This window comes from Callorhinus ursinus, unplaced genomic scaffold, assembly GCF_003265705.2.
Source record: "Callorhinus ursinus isolate GAN/ISIS: 27379988/994484 unplaced genomic scaffold, GSC_fseal_2.0 scaffold45, whole genome shotgun sequence".
In the NCBI taxonomy this organism is placed as follows: Eukaryota; Metazoa; Chordata; class Mammalia; order Carnivora; family Otariidae; genus Callorhinus; species Callorhinus ursinus.
In genome coordinates this window covers 4,037,753-4,065,041 of record NW_027397107.1, presented here as the reverse complement: position 1 = coordinate 4,065,041, position 27,289 = coordinate 4,037,753, and the positions used below count along the sequence as shown (strand labels likewise).

At 49.7% G+C, this 27,289-nt stretch overlaps 1 protein-coding gene across 3 annotated transcripts in view; it reads right to left on the bottom strand.

The window, feature by feature from the left end:
• Nucleotides 1–27,289, bottom strand: part of HOMER2 (homer scaffold protein 2) — a 130,995-nt gene that overhangs the window by 85,201 nt on the left and 18,505 nt on the right. The window contains exons 2-6 of one of the 3 annotated variants that reach the window (XM_073882207.1): nucleotides 12,254–12,403; nucleotides 11,994–12,158; nucleotides 3,583–3,701; nucleotides 1,684–1,828; nucleotides 1,218–1,330 (exon numbers count right to left, since the gene is read on the bottom strand). The gene's annotated coding sequence lies outside the window, so the exon portion shown is untranslated. Of the gene's footprint in view, nucleotides 1–1,217; nucleotides 1,331–1,683; nucleotides 1,829–3,582; nucleotides 3,702–11,993; nucleotides 12,159–12,253; nucleotides 12,404–27,289 lie in introns of those variants that run through there. The other 2 variants (XM_073882208.1, XM_073882210.1) reach the window with 2 other exon arrangements.

Here is a 27,289-nt window from a genome sequence, read left to right as displayed (position 1 = left end):
GGCCTTTCCCGCGGCGGGCGGCGTGGGTGCGCCCCGGCCCCTGGCCCGCCCGGGGGGCTTGGCGCAGTGCCTCCGGGCGTGCATCCCGCCTGCTGGACCGAGAGTCGCGCTCGCAGCTGGAGGGATTTGGGGGCCACCCTACGATTGCGGAGGAGGGAACTGAGGCCCCCGCGGTGAAAGTGAGTTGCCCAAGGTCACATTTTCAGACCCGAGCTCAGGTCTCCAGAATCTGAGATGGGCACGGTCATGCCCTTCCTTGAAGCCCACCTTCATTTCTTGTCCATTGCCGGGCTTGGTGGCTCAGGGTAGCCGCCGCCATGAAATTCCGGGAAGCCAACGTGGCAGGAAGGATCCTGCACCTGCAGCAGGTGTTCTGGGCTCTTCCCCGGGTAAAGATGGGGCTGGGCTCCCAATTAGCGTAATAGCTTTTAATGGGGCTTAATTAAGTTTGGTTTTATTCTTAGAGCAAGGGAAATTGAGATGGCACAAAGAGGAACTTAAAGAAGAGCAGTCCCTGAATCCCCTGTCCACACATCATGTTCTGATTCCCTACCAAAGGCTGGCACTAAGACTAAGCTAACCTTCTGCCCCTGAGGGCCTTCCCACCAGATCATCTTCTGCTGAGAACACACTGCCCACATAAACCTGCCATTTCAGAACAGTTAAAAAAAAAAAAAAAAAGTAAAGCAACAAGCATATGAAGTAGGGCCACCATCTCAAACCTACCCTCATCTCTTCTGGGACCACAAGTTTACCTGCTAACCACCAAGGTCTCCTCAGGGGGCACCCATCCCCTGTACTTCACACTGTGGTAATTTTCTCAATTACAAATCTGATCATATCACTCTTCTTAAAATCCTTCAGTGGCTACCTTCTCACTGTCCTTAGGATAAAGACCAAGATACTAAACATGCCTCAAGCCCCTGCCCCATGGTGCCTCCACTGCCCTCTCCAGCTTTTTCTTTCTCCTTCTCCTCTCCCTGCCCTTAGCCAACTGACCATCCCCCTTTCAGCCCCAGGACCTTTGCACATGCTACTCTCGCCCTCTGGGAAGATTTTCTCCTCTCCTGTCACCCCTAGTCAATTCCTACTCATTCTTCATATCTCAGTTAAACTGTCACTTCCTTGTGGAACCTTTATTAATGCCCTAGACAAACTGTGAACTCCCATACTCCCATATTGCACTTATTATTTGCAGTATAAATTTTTTAAATTACCAGTTTAATATTCGTCTCCCAGGCACATTTGGAAACTCTGTGAAGCCATGTCTTTTTGTTCATCATTGTATCTCCAGTGCCTAAAGCTGTGCCTGAAAATCCTCCATAAATACCTGTTGAATGAATGAATTAGCATAGGCCAGGCCACACACACACAAAATTCGCCAGGGTCTGTAAGCACAAGTGAGTCTGTTCAGAGCCAAATACCAGGACTGGTATTTGGTCCTGGAGGAGACATAACTATCACCAGCTGAGTTCCAAAGACCAGGGGTGGGGGTGGGGGTGAGGGCTGTCCTCAGCAGTGTCGAAGGCAGAAGTCAGCATTGGGGAATAATGACAGAGGCCAGCTCAGCTGGAGTGGGGGTATCAGAACACAGACTCATGATGCAGCAGCGCTAAGCCGTCTCCCAAATCATGAACAAGAATATCTCTTGGTTCCACTGATGGGAAGGGCACACCCACTTACCTTGGGAGGATGCAGTGAGGGGAAACGGGAGGAGCTTGTGAATCACTGAATGTGGGAAGCAGGGCGGTGCTGGAGGTGTGAGCCCACGGAAGGCTCGACGACGTTCCATGAGTAAAGTGGCTGTCCCCCTGGGCAAAGGCCCTCCCTACAGGGTGAGGGTAAAAGGAAAAAGCATGGACCAGACAAGATTTGGAAACAGATGCCCCTTGCTTGCACCAACTTTGGAGGACCTGTAGGGAGTGGCTTCCCTCCTCTCCTTCAACCCCAACTCCCCAGGCCCAGATGGGGTGCTGCCTCTTGGGAGCCTTCCCAGACAAGCCAGAGCCTGGGGCAGCACTTCATCACCATGGGATCTGCCTGAGGGTGGGGCCACTCAATGTCCCTATCCGTCCCTCCCACCGCATCAAAACCAGTTGTCACCCCTTTTGTGGGAAAGATTTCCCAGCGACTTGCTCCGTGTGGCCCAGTTGTCAAGGAAAAGGAACGGCTGAGAGTCCTCTTTCAAGAGGCCTGAGGGGATGGGAGAGAGGGGCTGTGCTGGCTGGAGGCTGGCGCAGGGACAGGAGACTTGAGGATCCTTTTAAGGCCAAGCAACAGGGGCCAGTGGGGGGCACCAGACCAAAGACAGGGGTGGGGAGAGCACAGGGTCCAGCCCCAGGCAGAGGCGTGAGCCTCGGAGAGGAGAAACCTGACAGAGAGGGTGGGGTTATATTCTTCTCCAGGAAGCAAGGGCACCCACTGGACGTGCACCAGCGAGAGCAGGTGCGGTGAAAGCCAACTCTGCAACATCAGCCTCGGGAAGGTCAAAGGGGATGTTTGGCTAGATCCAGGGTTGGGAGTGGGTGGGGCAGAGATACCCCCAGAAGTCTGGGAAGCCAGACCTTGACTGGCACAAACTCAGGCACTTGGAATTCCTGCCATTCTGTGTGGGTAGGAGAGCCTTCCAGAATCGGATCGCCAGCAACAGACAATCAGCCTGAGGAACGTTTTGCACTCTGACCAGGGCAGATCAGACAATGGTGGGGGGCTAACCAGAGAGCTGCAGGTGAAGAGAACTGAGGAACCGAGGGAACAGGGAGCAGCTTCCCATGCGCCCCCTCCTCTGCATGGCCTGCAAACCCCGCAGCCCCCCAGCTGCCTTGGCTAAGGAGAGTACTAGAAAAAAACACCAGGATGGGGACACAGGAGCCACTGAAAGAGCTCCCAATGGCCAAAGCTGGAACACTTTGAGCATTAAGATAAATGACACTGATTAGGATTATGATGCAAAATAAGAAACAAATATACATCAGCCCAGACTTAAATAAATTATTAAGGGGGCACCAGGGTGGCTCAGTTGGGTAAGCACCTGCCTTCGGCTCAGGTCATGATCCCAGGGTCCTGGGATCGAGCCCCAAGTCAGGCTCCCTGCTCAGCGAGGAGTCTGCTTCTCCCTCTCCCTCTCCTTCTGTGCTCTCTCTCTCTCAAATACATAAATAAATCTTAAAAAAAAATAAATTATTAAGTAAGTGAAGAGGCGAATCTTCCCTACAGAAGATTTCCAAATGAGTTGTGTACATACTCCCCGCTCCAGGAGATAGAGTGTGACACGCCCCACCCCCTACTCTCTTGAGAGTAGGTCTTAGTGTCTTAGTGATTTGCCTCGAAAGAACAGAGTACAGACAGGGAAAAATGGTAACTTCACAGGGGAGGAACCCAGCAGACCCCATCTTGACCAAGTGATCAAGTTTCACATCACCAGTGATGAGCTATGTTGGTATCTCGTGCCCTCTGATAGGGTGTGACAAGACATGCATTTCACCTGCATGATGTCTTTTTTTCCCCTAAACCCATAACCCCCCAACGAATCATGAGAAACACACCAGACAAATCCACATTCGGGAACATTCTACAAAATACCTAACTAGGACTCCTCCATCAAGGTCACGACAAAGAAGGAAAGACCAAGAAACCGTCACAGACCGGAGGAGACCCAGGAGACGTGATGACTGAATGCATCCAAGATCCTGGACTCGGTCCTGGAAGAGAAAGAAGAAAACCTGGTGAGACCCAAAGAAAGTCTGGAGTTCAGTGACTAGCAACACGCTAGTGAGGGTTCCTTGGGCCGCACATCCTGTGGTAACGCAAGACGCTGATGGTGGGGGGGAGCCCGGTGAGGGGTGTGCAAGAGCTCTAGGCGTTATCTTTACCACTTCTCTGTACATCGAAAATTGGTTCAAAATAAAAAGTTTTTTGAAAAAGAAAGTAGCCTTGGGGGTCTCCTGTTTGCCAAATCCTGCACGCCCTCTCGCCATCGGCCACGGCGGGAAGGTGAGCGTGCGGGGCTCTGAGCCAGTACCCCAGCTAGTGATACCTGGGGCCTGACATGGGTGCAAGACTCCCAAAGCCAGCCACCCGTCTCCGTGCTTTTCCATGCAACTCGCAGTGAGAAATACATCTGACACCACAACCCAGGCCCACTTCGACGTTCTCCACAGATACCTATCTGTGTAAAATGAAAACAAAGGTTTTATATATATATATATATATATATATATACCTATGAAAGTTATACAGAACAATTCTTATCCTCTCACCCGCAAAGCATTTAACATTGCCCCTTCTGTTCTATTTTTAAAAGTAGTACTGCCCACAACCCACTCCATTGATTTCGAAACCTGTAATCTATATATATTTTTCTCTCAACAGCAAGATTAGGCTTAGCGTGTACATGGCTGATGTTATTATTAGTGTGTTCAGACTTCTGATACTGCTGATCCAGGGACTTTAAACATTTTTTTCTTCTGACCCTACAAAGTCAGTTCTTGACATAGGCAACAAATGTTTCATGAAAGCCCTTAATTAAATGGAGAACTACCAGGTGCTATGCAGCTACTAGATGATATCTATGAGGACCATATAGTAACGTAGAAAAATACTTATTCTTTCGGCAAATATTGATCACCTGCTTGGTGTCTGACGCTGTGCTGGGCATGAGGGATAAAGTGCTCAGCCAAAGAGACACAATCCTTCCATCCCAATATTATAACATTGGGTGAAAAATAGGAGTCAAATAATCACACAATATATAAACTGTGATCTGTGTGACTAGAAGAGTTCTAATTTAAGTTGAGAAGGGTGGGGCGGGAACGGCCTCTGAGGAGGGGCTGGCTGGGGATGGTGTGGAGCCAGAAGTCCCTCCCGGGCGGAGGGGGCAACGAGCCCTGAGCTGGGGGAGAGGTGGGAAGTTCGGAGGAGCCGGAAAGTCAGGATGGTTCAAATGTGGTAAGTTTCATGAGGCACAGGGATCCAGGGGCCTGAGGCCTGGCTCAGGATCTGGGATTTGTCCAAGTGCACTGGTGGAGTGGGGTGGTGGGGGGAGATCATTTACCTTTTTCAAAGATCAGTCTGGTTCCGGGAGGAGCAAGGAGGAGGCAGGAGTAAAGACATGGAGACTGGTTACGAAGCTCAGCTGAAGCCCAGACGAAAACTAAGGGTGGAGCCGAAGGAAGGTGGATTATTGATCAGACATGTATCTGGGGGTAGACTCCGCAGGACCAGGTGAGGGACCGGGGGTGTGTTTTGATATGAAGTTGAGTCCGGACAGCAATCTAGGTTTCCATTCTCACTGTGTCGGGACTCTGGTTAGGTAAAAACTATTAGTGTGTGTGGCCAAGGCCCGGATGTACAGAACATGAAAAGTCTGGCTCACGGGACAGCAGAAGGAATATGGGGGGGAAGCACCAACACCAGCGTCAGACAGAGCTGGGCCTCGCACTGGCTGTGCCGTGGACCATCTCGGTGACGGTGAGCAAGCTTTCCAGCCTCTCTGTTCACTCACCTGCCAAGGCGGGGAGACCTCACTGGACCGTTAGCTTGCTCCCTGTGGTCCTCCCAAGAAAGTCTTTCGAAAGCTTAAATGAGATAATACATGGAAAATGCTTAGCTCAGTCCCTGGAGCGGTACCTTCTTAATACATTATAAGTACCGTTATTATTACTGGCTTTCATGGTGGAACCAGGGTGAAATTTTCATTCTTTATTGTAACTGAATGAATACTAATCTAATGCTATTTATATAAGCAACATATTACAATTTAGTAGAGTCGGCTTGAGGAGTCTGAGAATGTATGAAACAGCTCACGCACTTCCCGCCTGGGAACGCTTTGCAAACCTATGTCCCAAACTCTCCGTGGTGTCAAGATTCCTCTGCAGGGCACCCGAGGGTCCAAGAAGATGAGGGGCCGGCTCTTTAAGATGACACCAGAGGGCTACAGGACCGCCAGCGCCAGTCCCTTCTGTTTCCAATCTAGCCGAGGACCTGCTCTTAGGAAGGCCCTCTGTCACATCCAGGGCTCTCTCCTAAGTCTGTCTGTCCTTAGCTGCTGCGCCGATTCTGAAAGCATTCATTAATTCACTTAACCTTAACTGAGCACCTTTTCCAAACAACCTAATACGCAAAGTGTAACTGAGGTACGAACAAAGTTCCATGAGATACTGACTTTGCCTGGCTGAGGCTTCAAAAGGGGGACATCCCAGCTGGATCGTGAAGGAGGTATGGGCGAGAAAGCCGATTCCTGCAAATAGACGGGCACCAGGGCATGACCCACACCGGGAACGATAGCAATGTGCACGTGGTTGGCTCAGTAATGCGTGGTAGGAAGTGGCCAGCCCTGAGAGGTAAGGTGGGCCTGCACCGAACCATCTCGGGGACACATGAAGGAGTCTGGGCTTGATTCTGAGGGCCACAGGGAGTGAGTACAAGTTCTGAAGCAGGATCAGATTCGCATCTTAGATCCTCTGGCAGCCGGAGGGAGAATGGCCTAGAGAGGGCAGAATTTTGTTAGGACAGGTTTCAGCCAAGGCTGGGAAGGGAGAAGAGGCGTCTTGATCAGCCTCCAGGAAGGGATGGGAGCCTGAAATAAGAGGGGGGACCAGGGAGTTCCTGTGGCGCTGGAAAGCGACAGCTTTTGGGCAGAGGGGTCAGTCATCCAGCAGTCCAACAAGCTTGAGGAGAGGCCGGACCTCCCTGGCTGTCTCCCAGAAGAGTTCAGCTACAACAGGTAAAACTGGAAATGAGCAGATGAGCAGCCCAGCCAACTGCGAGCACCCCGGGGCTGTCCGGGTTCCGCTGCTGCGCTGCCCTGAGCTAGCCCCCTATCACCTCTACTGTGCCTTTGGGATGATTCAGCAGCTGAGTCTCCCCGTAAGGCAGTGATCTTTGAGGGCAGGGTCCCTCCCTTGGTCTTCTTTGCTGGGCTCTGTTCTTAGATAGGCTTTCTTCCCAGCACTGGTCCCACCATCCCATGTAGCAAGAAAAGAGTAAATTCCCTAATGATTCAAACCGCAGTCCTACAATTGAGCTGCACGGTGTCTGACTGGCATGCCTGGGGGCTCGGGCCCGTCCCTGAGCCCACCCCTGTGGCCAGGTGGATGACATGCCCTGATGGGCTTAGTCGGGGTCACAGGCAGCCCCGAGTGAGGTGCGGAGGCAGCTTCTCACAGAGGACCGTGGGCTGGGCTCAGGACTGAAGCAGACACCCAGAGGAAAAATCAAGGGTTGGGACAATCAAAGTAAACAGGTGTGGGGGATCAGCCGAAGACAATAGACGCCCCCCATGAACACAGAGTTATATTTGTTTCCCAGTGCCACGCACAGAGTAGATGGATGAATTGATACATGAAAGTCAAAGATATGATAGAATCATTCCAAGTTAAGCTATTCCTGGAGAAGAACTTGCAAGACCCAGTCTGGGGAGCTGGAGAATGCACAATTCTGAGACCCCCCCCAAGACAGAGTGGAAAGACATGCTGTAAACCAGTGGTTCTCAACCTTAGCTGACGATTGAAATCACCTAGAGAGCCTTGACAAAATGCCAACACCTGCGCCCTACCTCCAGAGAGGATGACTTAATTGGCCTGGGCAGTGCCCAGGCCTCCGTCACCCCATAAACTCCCCAAGCGATCCCACTGTGCAGCCAGGGGTGCGAACCACCCTCTAAGCCTCGTGATGGCCAAAGAGCGGTACACGCGGAGATCCAGGAGTTCTGGAACTGGGAGGGAGGAAAAGGACATATCCTAGCTCATCGGCTGGGCTTTCTTGAGACTTAGGGCTCCGGAGGGGAGCTAAGAAACCCAAGAAAAACTGTGGGGCCAAGGAGGTGCAAGTGTCCTCTGAGCACAGGGCAGAAGGAATTAATCCTAAAGCCTGCTCGCTCGCTCTGAGGGCAGCAGTTCCGGAACAGAGAGGCGCCTGTTTGCACATCTAGAACAGCTCGGACGGGGCAGGCTCCCACAGGTGAGGTGGGACTCCAGAGCCATGTCTGAGATGGGCTCAACAGGACTGAGGATGAGTTAAGAAGGTTTCTAGCTGGAGACACCCTGTAGATGGTGATGCCTCTCCGGGGTACAGGGAAGCCCGGAGGGAGGCGGGCAGCCGCAGAACAGAGAGCAGAGGTGGTGGGTGCAATTTCGGATCTGCTGAGATGCAGGATACCGAGGGATGTGCAAGAGGAGATGTTCAGTGGGCAGTCAGAGATGGCAGGTATGAAGTGTGGAAGGGGGACTCAGGGCCATCCCCAAGACAGGCCTCTAAGAGGAGCACACATAGGCTGATGGAGCAGAGGTGGGGCTGGGGAAGGCATAGGCTGAATCACCAAGGGAGGGAGGGGAGCCTGGAGGATGCAAGAGTGGCCCTCGGCACCCAGGGGGCCCCTGTTCTAGATGTGGGTCAACCCCCTTCAGCTTAATTTAGCTGAATCAAATATCTTAAATTTAAAAAAAAATAGAAGCAACTCTTTACTAGAAAACGAAGAACAAAACGAAAACAAACAAAAAGCAAGTCCTACAAAATAGAAACGAGTGGGTTGTCAATTCATTTCAATGTAGCAAAAAGTCACCAAACACCTACTACGTGTCAGACCAGCCACAGATGGCTCGGCTGGCCTGGGGAGCCGGTCAGACGCACAGCCCCACCCCTCATCCCTTCTCCAGCGCCATCTGGGAGGCCACAGTGGCTCGGGTTCCTAGCATCTCCGCCTCCGATAAAGCTTAACTCATCCACCAGTTGTCCTAAGTGAGGCCCCCCCCTTGCAAATCTGGGGTCCTTGTGATAAGTAACACCTTTCCTGAAAGCCTCCTGTTTCCCATGGCTGCCCAGTGGGTTTCGCCTCTGAGTTCCACAAAGCTCTTGCCTGTGCTGGGCTCCCAGCAAGAGTTGGCTTCCGTTCCAAGGCCCACCTCCAGCTCTTTCCCACGCTGCGCAGGGCAGAGATGCACGATCCCGCAGTTGGTCCAGAAAGGAGTACAGCTTTTCTGGAAATCTCTAACCATATCTCCAACAGCTCTCCCCTGGGGGGCGGGGGGGGGGTGGAGGGGTTTCCAGAGTTTCCTTCCCCTAATGTCAGCGTTGTAATGCCAGAAAGCAGAAAATCCCTTCAAATCAAGACAATACCTCTCTACTCCGTTGAAGCAAGAGGCCACCTGGCCAAGGAGACTTCCCCCTCATCGTTCCCTTTCATTCCCCAGCAAACACTTCCCGGACCCAGGCTGGTGGGTAGTATGTGGGCTGCCTCTGTGATAGAGCCTCCCCTTTAGAAATTCCGTTTCTATTCTGTGTGAACTCTTTCACTTGCAACATTTCCCAGTCTGGAGACATTCCCCAGTTAGGAGATTAACATTCCCCAGTTAGGAGATTTTCCTAACCTCCTTCAAAACTGACACAAAAGCTGCCTGAGTGGTTTTCTTTACTCAAGTATCCCTTTAAATCCACGGGCTTCTTTACATTTACTGGTTTATCACTTTGGAAACGTCCTCTCTAGTTGTTTCTTGGGTATATAGTCTCCTGAGCAAGTTGGGTTTTGTTTTTTTTTTTTCGAATTGTGGCAAAATATATGTCACATAAAATTTACCATTTTAATCATTTTTAAGTGTACAGTTTCAGTGAAATTAAGAACATTCACAGTGTCACGAAACTATCACCCCTATCCATCTCCAGAACGTTTTCATTATTCGAAATCCAAACAGTTTTTCAATGCCCAGAGGGTAGGGACATGCTTAATTTAGTTTTTATTCCTTGTTCTACACGTAATATGTGCTCTATAAATACTCTTGGCTACCTGACGCAGACTAGAGGTTTAATAGAAAAGACACCAAACGGGCACCGAGAGCTCATCAAACCACATCTCCCAAAATCCCTTCTTACTAAAGCAAGAGGGGGAAGACTGACCCCCGGAGAGGGAGAAAACCTAGAAACTTCTAGACGGGGCCTGACATCAGGCTATGCGTTGGCCCCGGCCGGAGGGGCTGGGTGTCCGAGATCCCCCCCCAGAGGATGAGGGGAAGGGGGACGAGGAGGCCCTGGTCCTCTCTTCTGAGAGAATGTGAGACCCTTGTGGCCCAAAGATGAACAGACGGCAAACAAAATCACTTGGGAGGCATGGACCGAGCCATTACTCCTGAGTAGGATCCCTTGACAACTAGAGGAATATTTCCCCAAACTGGCCTCATCACACAGGTCTCTCAGAACATTCATTAAACAGATCGAATCAGTACATCCTGGGGGTGGGGTATGGGAATCTGCGTATTTAATAAGTACCTGCAGTGATTCTTATGAAAGACAAATTTGGGAAAGAATGAACGAGAATGTTCCACCAGCAAGGTGGGGCCAACCTAGCCACCGGGGGCTGTGAAGAGAAAGGCTCCCAGCCAGACTGACTTTATGCTCCCAAGAGCTACTCAGAGCAGTGAGCTGCTTTGCCAAGCCCTCCTCGGCCTCCTGGGCCCGAAGACTCCCTCGGGCCTGCTGCCTCTGCACGCCTGGCCCTTCCTATTCCAACATCCTGAACGCAGGGCCTGTATACTGCCTCTCATTTCTTCCTCTGTGCCGCAGGCCTTGGATGATCCCAAGTTCTGGCAGCCCATCCCCCTGGCTCGGTTCCCCGTAGTTGAGGGATGACAATGAGATATAGTCCTAATTTAGAACAAAAGAGCCAGGTAGTCATGGCCAGGTATTAATTAGGGAATGACTACAGAGAGCTGGTGACATCATACTCTACCTTTAGATCCAGCTGGGTCATTACATGGAAATAAGTCTGGAAGCTTCTATCTACCAAATCTGAGGTCAGTGTTTACAGAGAGAGACACTGGACACCAACTATATCATCACAGCTGAAATTTCACCCGGGGGGCCCTTCTGATGCAAGCCAGCCTAAGGAAGCCCGAAGCCCAAGAGGGAGGCTGACTCACATTCAGGTTGCTCTAGTGGGGGCCTCCGGGCCTATGAGCACTGCAGAAACAGGACCCCCACCCCCACAACCACTCCAGGGTACAGTGGGTCAGAGTGGGTTATGGCAAAACAGGTTAGAAATTCTGAAGTGTCTTCCTTTTAATAAAGCCAGGAAGGGCTTTGTTTTCATGAAAACAAATTAGAGAAAGGACAACAAAATTTCTGAAACAGCTCCGTGTTGATCTTCACTCCAGAGAGTTTACATAAAGCAGTGTTTCCGTGGGATGTCAATAGGTGTTATGCAGCTGGGAAAGTTTCCGTCCTCCATAGGGGTGGACGAAACGGAAATAGGCTTCTTTACCGGTCTCTCTCTTTTGAGAACCTGTACTGTGTCAGCATAGACAGGAAACTCCAAGAATGAATGCAATATACTATCTTTTCTAAATTAAGTCAATTTATTGACAACAAAACCTTAAGTTTTCCGGAGGGGACACATTTTGGGAAATGCTAAAACAAAGGATACTATCACCCAGAGCCAACTTGACTTATACGAAATAAGCAGTTGCTACTGTGTTTGCTCTCGGGTGAAAACCAAATCCCTCTGATGTGCCCTCCTCTGTAACCACAAAAATCACCCCTTAGGGTTAGGCAACAGAGCACGGTAGTTAGGTGAGCAGGCTGTCTGGCTTCTGACCTGGGCTCCCCCCCGCCCGGCCCCCGTTATTAGGCTCAGGCGTGTTCTCCAACCTCCTTAGGCCTCAGGTCTGTCATCTGTAGAAAGGGCAGCATCGGCACCTGAGCTAGTGCTGTCCCGCCACAGAGGCGTGGTCTCCTGAAGGAGGGGGGGGTCCTCTGGCCCACTTCCGGGCTTGACGGTCCTGCAGATAAGCCAGTGGTCACTCTGGAAGGCACAGCACATTGGGAGGAAAGTACAATTGAGGGGTGAAGGAAGGGGATAAGAATTAACCGGAGACAGCCGTCATGCTAAAACTCAGAGCATCTGGGTGGGATGAAGGGAAATGTCACTTACGTGGGCCCACCAATGCGTTATAAACACAAAAAAGAGGGGGGGGAAAGTAGAGGAGAAAAAAAGGAAAGAGTCAAACCTCCCAATTTCTTTTTAGACGGCTTCAGCTGTAACTTGGGATGATGCCTCGAGTGCCCACCGCCCCTGTCTTAGGCGGCTGACAACCGACGAGGGCAGTCTGGGTGCTGTGGGGAGGGGAGTGCTGTGGAGGAGTCCCCAGAGGGAGAAAGACGGTCATCCAGAACTACATTCAGCAAAGATGGGGAGAAGTTAAGATACAGTAGTCCCCCCCCCGCCACACACACACACCCACTATTCACCTTCTGGGGTTTTGCTTACCTGCAGTCAAGCCGAGGTCTGCAAGCAGATGATGCTGGTCCTGACGCATCCCCAGGTCACCAGCAGCCTAATGCTACGTCGCAGACACATGCCCTCGTCCCCTACCTCATGTCCTCTCCGCCTGTAGGCGCTTTCTCATCATCTCACATCCTCACGGGAAGAAGAAGAAATATCACAATAAGGTATTTTGACAGAGAGGCCACACTGACGTAACTTTTGTTACAGTGCATTGTTATAATTGTTCTATTTTAGGACGAGTTATTGTTTTCATCTCCTGCTGTGTCTAACTTATACGTAGGTATGCATGATCCTAGGTGTGCATGTGCAGGAAAACACATCGTCTGCATGGGGTGGGTACTCTCTGTGGATCCAGGCATCCGCTGGGGGGGCTTGGGACACGTCCCCCTCAGACAAGGAAGTGTGGCTGCTATTCCAATAACCAAGAGGGAGAATGGAGACGCTCTTGTTGGTGAGTTCCAGCACTGAAGTGGAGCCTCTCAAATTAGGATTTCAATCAGCTCACTGGCATTTCAGGACTGACGTTCATCACCACACAGCGACGGGGGTCACAGAAGGCAAGGGGGCTCCTCAGAAACCCTCCAGAAAATATCTGAGCAGGAATGGAACTTTAAGAGCAACCTGCCTGATTTCAGTCATTCTCAGATGAAGAAACTTTAACTTCTTTAAGATCTCATTGTGGCTGAGAATGAACTTACCAGGTCAGTTCTGGGGAAAGCCGTTTGGTCTCTTTAAAACCACAAAGCAATGAATCAACTCTAAAAAGGGTATCTGCAAGGCAAATTTAATTTTGAAATGTAAACACTGCCCTTTGATGATATTAAGGAACAACCTAATTTTTTAGAGATGATAATGCATCGTAAATAAGTTTTTTAAGAAGAGTCCTTATCTATTAGAGATCCACACTGCAATAGCTATAATTTGCTTCAAAATAATCTAGGAGGTGTAGAGAAGAGGGTCAGTGTATCAGTGGAGTTGGACTGGCCAGAATTGCTAATTGTTGAAGCTGGGGGTGGGGTAAGTAAGTGGGGCCCACTATACCGTCCTGCTTTTGTGTGTGCTTGGAATTTCCCATTAAAACCTCTACAAAGCAGGGGCTCCTGGCTGGCTCAGTTGGTAGAGCTTGAGACTCCTGATCTTGGGGTCATGAGTTGGAGCCCTACAATGGGTATAGAGATTACTTAAAAAAATTTTTTTTAATAAAAAAAAAAACTACAAAGCAGGGACATTTCATTACATAAAGAGGCCGTCTAACGTAAGTCTGTAATTTTATTCATTCATTCATTTGCTCATTCAAAAATATAATTATATATAATATGTAAATTATATATGTATAATTACGGCAGAATTCACATAACACGAAATTCACCGTCTTAACCATTTTCAAGTGAGCATTATGTCAATTATACCTCAGTAAAAGGCAAAGTGCACAACTCAGTGGCATTTTGTACATTCACAATGTTGTGCGACCATCATCACCACCCAGCTTCAGGATATTTCTCTCACCCCAAAAGGACACCCCGTACCCCGTTAAGCAGTCACTCCCCATTCCCTCTTACTCTTAGCCCCTGGCTACCACTAATCTGCTTTCTGTTTCTGCAGATTTACCTATTCTGCATATTTTAAATAAAGTTGACGTGTATTTTTTAAATTTAAATTTTATTTCTTTTTATTACTAAAACATTCAACAGGGTTTAAAATTGAAAAAGTAGTGAAGGGTTTGCTGTGCAAAGCTTCCCTCCGACCCCTCTGCGCCCAGCACACAGTTCCCTTTCCAGAGGCATCCGGTTTCTTAGGCACCCTTCCAGAGATGGAAACTTCCCTTCCCCCTGGCTTACGCGAATGGTACCATCCCTTACACACTGCTTTGCAGTTGGCCTTTTCCCACTTAACTTACCTTGGGGTTCATTCAATGACAGAACAAAAAGAACTCCTTTTCCCACCTGCTAGTATTCCGTGATGCCAGGCTGGAATTCACACCCTGTGGTAAATGCTTTGCGGTTACGGAAATGAATGAAATGAGGTCCTTTCCCCGGGCAGCTCCAAGTCTAAAAAGTACTTTCTTTTGAGAAGAGGGAAATAGAGACAAACTAGAGGCTTCTGCTTCAAGGCCGCTCATCATCTCATCTGTTTTCACAGCCGGGCACTTGGAAGGGAAAAGACAGCCAATCTGGAGGGTTCTGGGGAATCTGCAGGGACCTGCCAGGGGTTGCACCTTCCACCTTCTCCTCTACGACATAACTGATCATGTCACCTGTGTTCTCCCTTCTTTCCTGATTAGGAGAGAAAGGAATTCTCCTTGGGGAAATTTAGAAGTGCATAGAGAGACAGGATTGACCCAAATTTGTTTGTAAGCATTTTTAATAGCTGCTTAAAACTGCATTGCATTGAGGGGCGCCTGGGTGGCTCAGTCAGTTAAGCAGTCGACTCTTGATTTCGGCTCAGGTCATGATCTCAGGGTCGTGGGATCGAGACCCACGTCAGGCGTGGAGCCTGCTTGAGATTCTCCCTCTGCACCCCCACCACCCTGCTCTCATGCACACACACACTCTCTCTCTCTCTCTCTCAAATAATAAATGACTTAAGTCTTTTTAAAAAACTGCATTGCACTGATACACTGTAACCTACTAAATTATCTCTGTGTTCACTCCTGCATTTTAGAGATCCAGGAACCGAAGCCACAGCAGATGTTTATTTTAAGGAGACAGAGAAACATCTAAATTCATATACCAAACGAGACAGGTAAGACAGTTGGAACCAGATATGTATCTGTGAACATTATCTCTGTGAAACAGAAACTGTATTAATGAATCATCTCAGGAAGGATGCAGGGCTAGGAAGAGGAGGAGAGTAGCAGATGGCTAAGACTTCAGGGATTCCAACAGTTATTGGATAGTAAAATTATACGAAAAGTCCTGCAAATTAAACAGAGGAGCATGTATTTCAGTAGACTAGGACCCTGCGATACGTGTTCGTCTGGACGGAGCAGGCCGCGGGACAGAGGGAAGAGCATTCGTGGACAGCACACGCGTAGGCCCAACCCGTGGCTGAGCCGCAGAGGCTCCAGCATCTGGGGGTGGTGGAAGCCACAGGAACAGACGCAGTTCCCAGGAAGAGCGTGGAGGATGAGGTCAGGGGTAGAGCCCCGGGCACGGAGACCCCAGGGGGAGTGTCAAAGCTGCCAAGAGCTCTGAGCAAGACCTCCTCAACAACCCACCCCAGAAACTCTTCCTGCCTGACCTGGGGGGTGGCCAGAGTTTGTCAGGGGGGCTTGGGCGCCTTTACAGGTGTCTGGATCAGCAGGGGATTGGAGAGGGGAGGGGAGGGTAGAAGGGGAAAACCGTTTGAGGGCCTGAAAAAGAGCTCCCTACCACCAGGGACTTCATCACCAGGGCTCTGACAAAGGGACAGGAGTCTTCCCTCCCTAACAATACAGTTTTCCCTGAAAATGGACCTAGTAATAGGCCTCACACTACTACCAAGGCTAAATTGGACTCCACTGACTCATAAGTCTTTTTATGTCTTCAGTTCTGATCCCTGCTTCCCATACAACTCGGTAAATGACAACGCCGTTGTTCTTCGACTCAACAATCTATTTCAGGGATGGGCAGCGGACGGTCCATAGCTGTGTGTGCTATTATTACCTACATCTTTTACAGCATTCATTTCAAACAGAAAGGAAAAGAGAGAACACAGAGTGAAGTGGACTGCTTTCTTGCTAGGTAAATCCTCTGAGAGGAATTTGCTTTATAACGAAGTCAGCCGTGTGGGGGGAGAAAATCCAGACCAATGGCCAATTTGGTAAATCTTGCCATAGAGTGTTTGCATGGATCCTTGTGGGTTAGAAAGTGTTTGACTCAGAAAATACATTAAGTAAAACATCTCTAGCTCCTGTTTGACCAAAAATGGCAAAAGATAAACAACTCTTATCCCTGGCAAAATTTCAGCTCAGTTTGGCCAATATTTGCCAAGCACCGGCTGTGTTCCAAGGACGCAGAGGTGGAAAGCCGCAGTCCGTGGACCCTAGCAGCAGCCAGATGCTCGGACGCCAGGAAAAAGGCACTCTAAGTCATCGACGGGAAGGAAGTAGTCCATCAGAAAGAAGGTGTATTTCTCATTGTAAATTAATAAACTGACATCTGGTTTACTGAGACACCGGTATGCTAGCGTGGTTACACAAGCCAAGAGCAAGCAATTCTGATTTCTGGATGTTTTCAGCGGAGGCCTGGGCTCTGGATCGTGCCACAGGTGCAGGTAATTAAGATCATCTGGGGGGGGCGGTTAGAGGAAGCTCACTTGCCCCTTCCTGCCGCCCAGCTCCCTGGCGTGCGCTAGCGCACGGTGCTTCTTCCTAACCCTGGAGACTGGTTCTTCTCTCAGATGGGCACCAAGTGGGGGAACAGGTGGTGGTCAAAGGCAGGGGATGGAGGGGTGGGTGGACGTGGAGAGAGACAGACAGACACACACACAGAGGGAGATGGACAGATGCTGCTGCGGAGGAAGAGCCACTAAGGGTATATATATATATATATATATTTTTTTTTTTTTGCTTTGACACCCTTTTCAAATTTTAGTGATTGTGGCACTGAGAATGTCTCACCCTGACATTTCTCTTCAGATGCAACAACTCTTACCATGGAGAATTCATTTAAAAACTCAGACGGATTTTAAAGGATTCCTGGAAGCAAGAAACTATGGCTCTGGCTATTCATCTCTGACTCTGCTAAGGTCAGTTCACTTCTGGACCAGGCCCTCAAAACGCTCCCTCTCTGTGGAAGGAGAGAGCTGGGGGGGGGGGGGGGGGGCGGGGGGGGGACCCAAACATTTCTGTCAGAGGCATTATTATTATGATGGTTGGGGCGCCTGGGCGGCCCAGTTGGTTAAGCCTCCGACTCTTGATTTTGGCTCAGGTCATGATCTCAGGGTTGTGGGACTGAGCCCCGACTTGGGCTCTGCGCTCAGCGGGGAGCCTGCTTGAGACTCTCCCTCGTCCTTTCCCTCCCCTACTCGCATGCTCTCCCGCTCTCTCTCTAAAATAAATAAATCTTTTTTTTTTCAAAGATTTTATTTATCCGACAGAGAGAGAGAGAGAGAGAGAACACACAAGCAGGGGGAGCGGCAGGCAGAGGGAGAAGCAGGCTTCCCGCTGAGCTGGGAGCCCAAGTCGGGGCTCAGTCCCACAACCCTGAGATCATGACCTGAGCCGAAGGCAGACGCTCAACTGACTGAGCCACCCAGGCATCCCCCTAAAATAAATAAATCTTTTAAAAATATATATTACAAGTGTCATCTTTCCAAGGAGGCAGACTACTCAAGGTTGGATGCTGGACACTAAGATTCTAATGATTTGCTCCTGCTCTTAATACTTTCTAGGCCCGAATCTTCTCTTCTATGGTCTGTGTCTGTTACGCTGGGGTTTCACCGAAGTGCTTCCACCTATTCAAGCAGATCCAGGGCTGCTCCTCTCTCCCTCCCTCCCTCCCTCCCTCTCGTAGAATTTACACAGCACAAAATGCACCATTGTCCACGTATGGTTCGAGATTTGTAGTAAAGTTACGGAGTTGTGCAGCCACCACCACCACTATCCGGCTTCAGGATGTCTCCGCGACCCCCGGCCCCCACAGGCTCCTGCACTGCCATTTGTAGTCTGTCCTTCTCTGCCACCCAAACCCGGGCCATCACTGATTAGCTCTCTGTCTCTGTCAGAGCCTCTTTTTGGACACAATTTTGGCTGCAGCCATCCATAAACTCTTGCACCTCTGCCTGCGGATGCGGTGGCCCTCTGGGCAAGGATACAAACTGCATTCTTCAGTTTCTACACTAGAACGTGACTCCGTGCTTGTGTGTCTGCAGCAGGCCGGGCCAGGCCTGCCCACAGACAGCACCCCGGTGGACACAAGTGGGCACAAATGGAAAACTGTTAGGCTTTGCCGTGTACGTGCAGGGAAAGGGAGGTTGCTGCCCCTTCTAGCACACACGACAGGAAGGTCAAGGCCTAGGATGTGGCTCTCAGGCCCAGGTGATGTGGCCTTCTGAGCGGCCGACTGATGGCTCTCCATGGAGGTCCACGTCGTTACGGGTGATAAGCGGCACACACAGTTCCATACGCTTCGGACCTGGCGGGCATCTCACTTCGCGTGGGCTCGCTAGACACACTAGAGCGTGTGCACACCTCCCTGAGATCCAGAAGCGGCAGGTGTCAGAGAGCTCCCCGCACTCCTTGCCCCATTCACATCCCTGGTGTCGCTTTTCCCCTGCTTCAAAGACAAACCAAAGTCAAAGTAACCACGAACTGAGTCACAGCTGCCTTGAAACCTGACAGACTCCATGTCCCGGCTTGAGCAGTGTTTCACCTGAAAGCCAATGGCGCCTGCCTCACCAACGCCGCGAACATCCGGGTTCTCACTTCTCAACCACAGAGGGCAACCCTGACTAGCCTAGTTCTCAAACCTCCAGCTCGGATGTGTTGTTCTTTAGGTTCTCTGGTGTCCCTTCTCCGGGGAGAAGAGAGTAGATTCAGATCTCACTTCTGCTCGCCTGTGTAACCCTGGGCAAGTTACCTCTCATCTGCAAGCCCTGTTTGTCCAAGACAGACACCTACCGAGGTGGTTGTTACGAGCGCAAAGGAGAGAATGTGGCTGTAAAGCATCGCCCAGCGCCTGGCATATAGTCAGCGCTCAGCAGACCACACTGGTGGTGTTTGGACCTGACTGTTTTCACAGGGCTACTGCAAAAGGTTTGCATCAGAACCTCCCCCTGCTCAGACCAGCCAAGTCAGAGTGTGGTGTGTTGGTTTGGAAAACGGTGAGCAAGGAGACAGGGGTGACCAACCAACATTTCGTAAGCCTTATAATCCTAATCTCGGCAGTGGAAAATAGTAATCATGATCATCTCATCTTAGAAATAAGGAAACCGAGCCTCATTCTTGGCTAAAGTTGCACAGGCTGGCCTGCACCACCTAAAAATGCTAAGGATCCCTTGGCAGCAAAAGCTCTCCACCCACCTGTGGGAGGGGGCAGGCTCTCACCTGCTGGGAGGGAGACCGGAGTCAACCCTCAACAATGTCTAACTGGAATATGCCGAAGTCAAGGAGAGACATGCATTGCCCCGTATCAGTAGAGGTCACGGCTCACATTCCAAAGAGGACAGGGGGGATGTTACGCAGCAGGTCGGGGGGGGGGGGGCGGTGTCTGGGGAGAGACAGCAGTAGGGAGCTCTGTGAGTGGGCCTGAAGCGCAGCAGTCTTGGGGTCTTTCTCTGAAGAGTATTCCACAAAGAGTGGCCAGTGTCCATCCGCCACACCCCAAACCCAGATCCCTTACAGGGGCTTGCTTCTGGCAATCTGTACTTGGGGTGTGTGCACGCGTGTGTGTGTTTGTGTGTGTGAATGTGCCACCTGCCCTAAATTCCTTCTGCTTAAGTCCACTTTGCTCTGAGTTTTTCCTCAGCCTCGAGTCTATCTACACTTAGGTACCTCGCTGGAATCACCTTTCTCTGCACTCAATGGGGTCACCTGGTGCTGTTCTATATAATGCGCTACATCATGACGATCATCTGTTTGACTCTTCGCTTAGATCCTAAGATTTGTGTTCCACATTTTCTCACTCCTGTCCATTGCCCCCAACATTCAGCCTAGAAATATGCTGGATATGGATACATGCTTATGGAGGGGGGAAAAATAAGCAAGGTCACAAGCCCCAAAAAGTCTTTAGATTAGGGTTTTCTCTGGAGTTCTATCTGAGCAGAAATAAAATGTTAAATAAATGACTAAACTGTGTGTTCGAGTTTACAAAAATGAGGAAATTAAAGCAAAATGCTAAAGGAAAAGAAAAAGTAATTTCTGCTGCAGAGAAATAATGTGCTTTCAGCTCATTCCTAGCCAGTGGGGTTTAGTCAGAGGGAAGTTGTCAAACACCTTTCTGAGAAGCTCTCAAGGCCCACGGATCACCGGAGGGAACATATGGAACCCACCACCGGGTGCAAAGGGCCGCCTTGTGACCACGTGGACACACTGTTTTGCCAATGCTCCCCTCCCGTTGGAGGATTTACCTTCATTCTGACTCACTGTCTTCACTGTTTACCGTTGTAGCTGCCAACTGTTTGAATCGGTGTTTCAACTGTTTTGACCATCTGCTGGGAGAAAACTTGCAGATTATGACACAGTTTTCAGAACCCTGAATCATAGTTTTGGAGTTGGAGGACTTAGAAATCAGCAAGCCTAACTCCTTTATTTGTAGGCTCACAAACGCTTCCCTGCCTGGAGTGTTGGCCCCGGCGCTTAGGTGCCCAGGAGGCACAGACAGCACACGGGGTCCCGGGGCTCCTGGCACCTATGCTCCAGCAGAGACCACAGAGAGCTGCCACAAGGCGACGTGGGTGCCCAGGGGACACACATGCTGTGCACAGGAGGGGGGCAGAGTCTTTCTACATGGTTGGGGAGAAAGTACGTGGGAAAAGATTACTCAAATATAAAATAGGAAAGGAAGGTAGGTGCCGGATCAATGAACATTTCCTGAGCACCAGCTATGTATCAGGTCACCAGACTCTATGCTAACTGCCCAAGATGTAAGATACAGCTTTGCCCTCAAGGAATCTGTAATTTAGGCAAATGTGGCTATATTTGTTAAAGATATACAGGAAGGAATCATCGGTTCTCCTTGGAGGTGGGGAGAGAAAGGGGTATCACTGAAGGCCACCCGAAAGTGACAAAATAGGCTAAGATTTACCAAGTAGACCAGAGTGGGAAGGGCATCGCAAACAGAAGGAACAGCATGTATACAACACAACACAAAGTCTTTCAGGAATTTGGAACAGTTTGCGATGGCTGTGCATTTAGTTCACTTGGGGAGAGTGGCAGATGAAGCTGGATAGGACAGGGGTGCCTGGGGGGCTCAGGTCATGGTCCCAGGGTCCTGGGATCGAGCCCCGCGTCGGGCTCCCTGCTCCGCGGGAAGCCTGCTTCTCCCTCTCCCGCTCCCCCTGCTTGTGTTCCCTCTCTCACTGTGTCTCTCTCCGTCAAATAAATAAAATATAAAATCTTAAAAAAAAAAAAAAAAAAGGCTAGATAGGACCGAACTAATTCTTCCCGGGCTGGAATTCCACACTCAGCAGCCTCCAGTGTATGCTAGAAGTAATTAGGAACCCCTGAGAGGTGGGTCCATCAAGTGAGCTGAGGTCCACAGGACACGGGGAGGGACCGGGTGTGTGGGGTAAGAGACGGGGAGAGGTCCAGGATGAGTGCCAGCTTCTGGTGTGGGTAACTGGGAGGACACATTCCCTGAAAATGAAGACAGAGCGGATGAACAGGTCCAGAAAGGAAGATGAACTCACCCGTGGCCATGTGCTGGAGATGTTGGCCAGACCTGCAGAGAGAAATTTCTAGTGGGCAGTATTTATGAGTCTGGAGCTCAGATATGAAGGCTGGCGGGAGATCCACCGCTGAGTCGTCAGCACAGGGCTGGAAGCTGGAGCCACAGGAGAAACTGAGAGTGCAGGGGTGACACTGGGAGAGTACAGATGGGGTCATGGGACACCAACATTTAGGGGTGAGCAGGGGACTGAGGAGTCGGCCAAGGCGATCGAGGTAGAGATGTGACGGTGACCTGGCGCCAAGGAGGATCATGAGAAACTTGGAAACTAGGGGACAGCAAGGTGTAAGGGAGCAAGGAGAGGACAGCGTCGAATGCTGCACAGATACAAAATAAACTGAAGACCTTAGACACCCAGTCATTGCATTTGGCCCCAGGTCAACGCTGTCCTGGCGAAGCCTGCCGGAGTGATTTCGGCGGCCTGTCTGGGGGCAGAAGAGGGGTCAGTGCAATGCTGCAGGTGTGCAGCGCTCTTTGTGAGGGGCTCACTGTGTGGGGAAAGCAGACCCGAGGTGTTCAGAGGAGGACACAGGACTGAGGGCAGGGTATCAGTCTTGTTTGAGACTGAGAAACTTGAGCAAGTTTGCATGGTGGGGCTGTGGGGGTGGGAAGAGCTGAAAACAGAGGAGACAGAAGGAATGACTGCAGGAGCACAGACCAGAAGAGCAGGGTGCGCACTGACCCTGGACACAGAGGCCCCAAGACCCTGGAAGACAAATGGGGGGAAGGGGCGGGACGCGGGCACACTGTAGGTCTGGGATTGGGAAGTCGAGGGAATTGAACCGGAAGCCTCAACTCTATCTGTGAAACAGGGAGCAAGGTGAGGAAGGTGAGGCCCAGGGATGTGGTGACTTGCAGGACGACCACTGGTTTGCAAACTGTCCTCCTGACACTGAAGACAGGGAGACACCAAAGAAAGGGGCGGGCCACTCCAGATCGGTGGGCGGCGGCCTTAATAAACAAGGGAACTTACATTTGAGGCTTGTCTTGGGCAGCCACAAGACAAGTAGATTTCCACACTGCCTGCCAGACTCTTAGACGTTCACTAGAGGCCTCCACTGGGTTAGGTCTCAACACCTTCTCTCTCAAGGCTGCATCCTTGAAAACAGCTCTGGCTGTGGGAATGGTGGGCAGGACGAACACTAAAAGGTTGAGGGAGCCTGATTGCTCCGGTCCACCTCAAGGGTCAACTGGTGGTCACACCCTCTCTATGACCTCCTGCAACAATAAGGCACAGGGAGCAAGATTTTAACTCAGAGTCTTGACTCCTCCCCTGGTCCTCTCTTCCCTACGTCACACTCACTTAGGTTGAAGACACTTGCATCACATAAAGCCCCCTGTTAAAAGGGGGCTTTCCGTACCTTTCTTTTGAAAGATTGGTAGATAAGGCACTTCACACAAGGGTGGGACAGACCACTTTGTCATCAAAGACAGGAAGCTTGCCAAGATCCTGGATTGAGACCTTCTTAAAGTGGGGCAGTTAGCAGAAGTTCACCCTCAGATAAGGATCCTGACTTTCGCCACTTCCAAGGGCTTATAAAATGCTTATAACACTTAAACTGTGATGATGACCTCAATGAAAGAGATTCTGGAAAATTACCTGGAGGACAGAATATGGTGGCATGGAAGAAGGAGCGGTTGAGAGTAAATTCTGGACAAGTCTCTTGGCCTCTCTGCACGTTTCCAAGGTCCCCTCTAAGAGAAATGGGCATATTTGATGAAGAGGTAGACGGGAACAAGACATTGGAAGTAGATTATGAGAACTGGCCTTTGGAGCATGCAGAGAAAGCAGCCACGAAAAGCGAAGGAAGGACACTAAAGACAAGAGCCATCACAGGGCCTTGAGTGGGCCCTGCCAAATGGAGCAGAATCAGGCAGATACGGCACAACTTGAATCCAAATCACCTCCACTTAGAAAACACAGACTTGCCATTATTTACATAACAAACATTAGGAAAGGGAGAGTAAAACCCTTCATATCACAATCATGGAGTTTAGAATGGGAAGAGACTTTAGTTCCAACCCACTAAGCCCAATTCATAGCTTTTTCTTCCCCCAAATTGCTCTTCTTTCCTTCTGTGATCTCTTCAATGACACCAACTGGCTTCTATGGTAAATAGTAAAACTCGGGTAGCAAACTAACTAGCACTGGCTTGCTTCCTACCTTTTCCTGGAAAAAGCCCCCTACACAAAGGACTCCTCATGTGGGAGAATGACACTGAGTGGTGGAACTGGATTAGGATCTTGAAATCTCTGATTAAAACAATTCTTTGTAATTAAAAGTCACAGGAGTACAGATGTGAATCTAAACCGATGCCTCGGGGCACCTGGATGGCTCAATTGGTTGAGCCTCCGACTTCGGCTCAGGTCACGCTCTCAGGGTCTAGAGATCAAGCCCCACACTGGGCTCCCTGCTCAGCAGGGAGTATGCTTGAGGTTCTCGCTCCCTCTGCGCCTCCCCTCAGTGGTGCATGCACACACATTTTCTCTCTCTCTCTCCAAAATAAATACATAAATAAATCTTTGAAAAAGAAAATTCTCTAAACTGATGCCTCATATAACCTGACATGTTCTCATGCCACTTAAATATTTATGTAACATATAATAACTAATTATCATTAGCATCTGCATAACATCTTTGCTCACTTGAGCATAAAGCACTTTATATATGCAATAATTAACTCTCATAATAACCTTATGAGGCAGAGAAGTAGCGAGGATTATTATTCCCATTTTGCAGAAGATAAAATTAGGGCAGGGAAACATGTTGACATTTGCCCAGGTCAGAAAAAGTGAGTGGAAGGCTGCTGTATTTTAATTCTTGTCTAGGAAGTTATTAAGTGCCAGCCATGTGCTTGGCTCTGTGGAAAATGGTCAGTATGTTTATGGAAGGGGTGGGGAGGCGGGGGTGGGGAACGTGGTTTAAATAACACAATATAAAGACAGAAAGACAATTTGCGAGACTGTAATTCCAACCCAAGCTATAGGCACAGAAGTTCAATCTTGCCACAGGGCACAGTCTAAGACCAACAAAGTAAGCCACATCTGCTTTGTCCCAGAAATGGAAGAGCTATTCCTCTATTCACTTTGAAGGGAACGGATGTTAAAGATACAACAGTATTCCATTTTTCTATTCCTGATAGAGGAAAGTGTGAGGAACTCCACCTTACGAGGAAAAGGGCTGAGATGAAAACCATGCACTCCCACATTCCCTGAGGACAAGCTCCAAAGTGGCAACGCATTACCCTGTGTCCTCTTACCTTGCAGAATCACTCTTCATAGTCATTTTTTCAGCCGACCATCTTCCCCACTAGAATGGAAGCTCCCCGAGGGCAGGGCTTTTTAACCTCATTCTCTGATGTTTTCGGGGCCTAGAACAGTACCTGGCATCTAACAGGTTCAAAAGACATCCGTTAAATTGTGAAGTGTGCCTGAAGGTTCCAGTTCCAGGTCTGCCACTGACCAATTCTGTGACCTTGGAAAAGTCATTTCATCTCCTGTGGCATTAGTTTAAAAAAAAAGTAGCGACTCCTGGGGGGGCTCAGTTGGTCAAGCATCTGTCTTGGGCTCAGGTCCTGATCCCGGAGACCTGGGCTCAGCCCTTGCACGGGGCTCCCTGCTCAGTGGGGAGGCTGCTTCTCCCTCTGCCTCCGTCCCCCCGCTCTGCCCTGCTTGTGCGTTCTCTCTCTCTCACAAATAAATAAAATCTTTCAAAAACAATAAAAATAAATGAAAAATAAAGTGTTCAATCAGATAATCCCTTTCAGTGCTTCAATATTGTGATTTTACGTATGCTAGGAACCATAACCATAACACAAGGCAAAATGGGATAAGTCATAAACCAGGGCGCAGTGGGTAACTCTCACGTTTCCTGTCTGCCAACGTCTTTTGAATATCCTTCTTCTGTTTAGAAGATTTGCCACCTTATGAGTCCTGCCTCTCCCAAGAAGAAACTAAAAGCTCACTTGCCCAGCCTTCCTTCAGTTGGGGATCAGCCCTCTGACTTGGGTCCTGCCTGTGAGATACACCTTTGAGAAATTCTTTCAAAGGTGGGGAATGTGAGGCAACAGGTAGGTTGTCCTGGCTGCACATTTTGGTGGGGAGGCTGCAGGGGAGGAGTTCCTGCCTTCTGGGTTCCACATCAGCCCCGGGTCCGGGGAGTCTGGGCTGTGTGGCTCGCTCAGGACGTGTGGGGTATGGAAGGAAAAGGAGGAAACACTGTTCCACTGTGGGAAGAGCAAGGCCTTGTGGAACTAACACAGACTTGATCCAAATCCTGCTGCCACTTACCAGCTGGGCCCTTGAAACAACTGCATAACCTCTTGAACCTCAGTTTCACCATCTGTAAAGTGGTCATTGTCCAAGGTCACTCACGGCCTCTCAAAGTAGGAGTCTTTAGCTGCCAGGATTCCTCAGGGATGTCTGCTGGTATGTTTTGCCTCTAGATCACTGGGTTGACGTGAGGCTTGAAATTATGGGTAAATTAGGTTAATTTACAGAGTTGCTTGAAGATAAACACTGAGATAGAATATTAGTAACTGAGACAAGAAAGTAAACTAACATAAGGCAATCTTTTCCAGATGTATCCACAGGCCCAAGGACATGACTATCGAGTCGACTCTTGGTTTCAGCTCAGGTCATGATGTCCTGGTGGTGGGATCTAGCCCTGCATTGGGCTCCGCGCTCAGTGGGGAGTCTGCTTCAGATTCTCTCCCTCTGTCCGTCCCTCCCCAACCTCCCTCATCACCACCCACCCAACCTGCTCTCTCTCTCTAGGATGGGTAAATAAATCCTTTATTTTTTTGAAGACTGTATTTATTTATTTGAGAGAGAGAGAGATAGCAAGAGAAAGCATGACTGGGGGGTAGTGAGAGGGAAAAGCAGACTCCCCGCTGAGCAGGGAGCCCGAAATGGGGCTCGATCCCAGGACCCGGGGATCATGACCTCAGCCAAAGGCAGACGCTTAACTGACTGAGCCACCCAGATGCCCCAATAAATCTTTTTTTTAAAAAAACTAATGGGCAGAAACAGTTTCATTTGAAAATTGAATACCTAGAGTTCTTCACAGAAACTCTCAGAAGCCTAGGAGCTCCTAGTACTTATGGAATTAAAGAAATATACCCTTTACTGTGCAAGTCCTCATAACCTGGAAATAATGCCACAGTAAAGTCACAAGGAGGAGCGCCTGGGTGGCTCAGTCGTTAAGCGTCTGCCTTCGGCTCAGGTCACGATGCCAGGGTCCTGGGATCGAGCCCCGCATCAGGCTCCCTGCTCAGCGGGAGGCCCTGCTTCTCCCTCTCCCACTCCCCCTGCTTGTGTTCCCTCTCTCGCTGCGTCTCTATCAAATAAATAAATAAAGTCTTAAAAAAAAAAGTCACAAGGAAGTCAGCAAACTGGTCTTCAACCACTCTCCTCTTTCTAACTATCCTCCCCGACTCCTGACACCAGGTAAGGAAGCATTTTTCTGAATTTTTCAACTGTTACACTGCTGCCACGTATTTATTCTAATCTCCTCTTCAAGTTTATATTTCCTATTCCTGCCTCCTAAATATGGGTATTTCCTGAGGCGTAGGCCTTGGCCTTCTGCTCTTCTCTATAAATACTTTCTCCTTTGGAAAGATCATATACGCTGATGATTTCAACTGTTGTT